The sequence below is a fragment of the Octodon degus genome, unplaced genomic scaffold, assembly GCF_000260255.1.
Source record: "Octodon degus isolate 3935 unplaced genomic scaffold, OctDeg1.0 scaffold00116, whole genome shotgun sequence".
NCBI lineage: Eukaryota > Metazoa > Chordata > Mammalia > Rodentia > Octodontidae > Octodon > Octodon degus.
The window spans coordinates 9,224,138-9,226,560 of NW_004524692.1; the positions used below are offsets into that span (position 1 = coordinate 9,224,138).

The 2,423-nt window shown below is 40.2% G+C and overlaps 1 pseudogene; it reads left to right on the plus strand.

The window, feature by feature from the left end:
* Positions 1 to 481: 481 nt before the first annotated feature.
* LOC101574696 lies at positions 482 to 1,325 on the plus strand (annotated as a pseudogene).
* The last annotated feature ends 1,098 nt before the right edge of the window (positions 1,326 to 2,423 follow it).

A 2,423-nucleotide genomic window follows, 5' to 3' on the forward strand; every position in this document is an offset into this window, starting at 1 on the left:
TGAAAGAAAGCAAGCAAGCAAGCAAGCAAGTAAGCACGCCAGCCTGCCCACAAACTGGGAAAAAATGTCAACTATCTCTTAGACAAATGACTTTAATCTAGAATATATAAAGAATTATAAACATCAGACGATCCCAAAATTCAAAGAACCAATCCAATATTGGGCATCTGAGATGAATATATACATCTCTCATGAAGAAATAAAAATGGCAAATAAACATGGAAAAATAACAACAGAAAAATGAATCATCTCTAACAAAGGAAACCCAATAAGTATAACAATTAACTTCTCCATAGAAACAATAGAGGATAAAGAAGAGTGAAATAATATACTCAAAGAACTCAAAACATAAGATTTATTAATCATGATGCTTATATCCAGCAAAGCTATCTTAAAAAATGAAACCCACATAAAAATATTTAGATAGGCAGTCCCATGCTGTAAATTCTTCTGGGTTGCTGTGTCCTTTGCTGGTGTAAAAATGACCACCAATTTCCTAGTGCATGAGAAATTATGGTTCTACAAGTTCAAGTATGGTGACGCAGAAAGGAAATTCTCCAAGCCGTGAATGGGCCTGTGGCTGGTGCCTCCTGCCAGTAGAACGGTGCCAGCATTATCCTCTGTAACATTGCAAGAGCCAGAGAGAAGATCCAGAAATCCCTGGCTGGATGCTCTGGCCCTGGGGTATCCAGAGGGACTGGTGGAGACCACAGAGAGCTTGCTATCTGGATTGTGAGCCTGAAAGTAGAGAGCCAGAATCTGAGAAGCATGGTGCAGAATGTGCAGCAGGCTGTCTCTATACTGGAGGCCCGGCTGAACACCCTCCAGAAGAGCTCACCCATCCATTGAGCCCCAGCCTCACAGACCCAGCAAATGACTCCCATGCTCCAAGTAGCGCCCCCAGCTAAGAAGGTAGCCACCCAAGCAGAGGACAATGAGGACAATGACATTGACCTATTTGCAAGCGATGAGGAAGAGAACAAGGATGCAACCTGGCTGCAGGAGAACAGGTTAAGGCAATATCCAGAAAAAAAAAATCCAAGAAGCGTTCACTGGTGGCCAAGTCGTTCATCCTCCTGAAGGTCAAACCTTGGGATGATGAGACTGACTTGGCCAAGCTGGAGGCCTGTGTGCACTCTATCCAGCTGGATGGGCTGCTCTGGGGTGGTACCAAGATGGTCCCCGTGGGTTATGGCATTTGTAAGCTGCAGATCCAGTGAGTGGTAGATGATGACAAGGTGGGCACAGACTTGCTGGGAAAGGAAATCACCAAGCTTGAGGAGCATGTGCAGAGTGTGGACATTGCAGCTTTCAACAAGATCTGAAGCCAATGGTGCATGTGTGCAAGGGAGACCCTGCCCCGATTAAAAACTGAGAATCCCCCCACCAAAAAAAAAAAAAATAGATAATCCAAGATTCAGAGAAGTATGTGTTAGCAGAACTGTCTTATAAGAAAGACCAAAGCAAGCTTTTAAGTGGTGGTCAATTGACTTCAAGAGTAGTACTTTGTTTTTTATTTTATTTTATTTTCTTAAATAATTTTATTGAAAGATAAATAGCAATGAGACAGTTTCAAAACTGATTACTAGCACAGCTTCAATAATTAATACGTTGCATATTCTTGTTTTCATGGTTATTCATTGTACAAGATGCAGACATGATATCTTGTGCACAGACACTATTAGAACAAATCTCTCTGTTCATTGAATCAAGAGAAAGCCCTGTATATCTATCCTAAGTATTTTGAATATACAGATACCAAATGGTCATTCATTCGTATCTCCTTCTTTGTCTAGTTTTGTTGGAGAAGGGTATTCCATTGTCATTCAAATATTGTAGGTGTGTGAATTCAGCAAAATATTTCAATATAGTCTAGTAGTCCATAATAGTAGTGGGTTTTCCATAAGACAGGCAATGTCAGAAGTTCTTGACTTGAGCCTTTTACAGCTCAGCATATTAATATGGCTTTACTTTTTATACTTCGTGTTTATACTTTTCTGCTGGATGGTTAAGACCAAGATAAAGCAAGATCTATATAACAAGAAATGTAACTTTTGTAATCTGATAAGGTCAGTCAAATTCCCTCAGGATTTATCCTGAAACCTTGTACTGCAGTTTGTAGATCCTTTGTCAGTGTCAGCCATGTGGATGAGTCATGGCCATTGCTTGACCAGTTTGGTCTCTGTGAAAGCCTGAGAAAATGTTTTCTCTCCATGTGAAATTTTTTTCTTTTTCTTTTTTCCTATTTTTGGCAGAACTGGGGCTTGAACTCAGGCCCTTGCACTTGCCAGGGAAGCCCTTATTCCATTGAGCCATCTCCCTGGCCCCAACAGTAGTATTTTGTATCTACCCATAAAAACAAAACAGAACAAAACAAAAAGAACAAAGATAATTATGCAAAAACAAAACACAATGTAAATGTA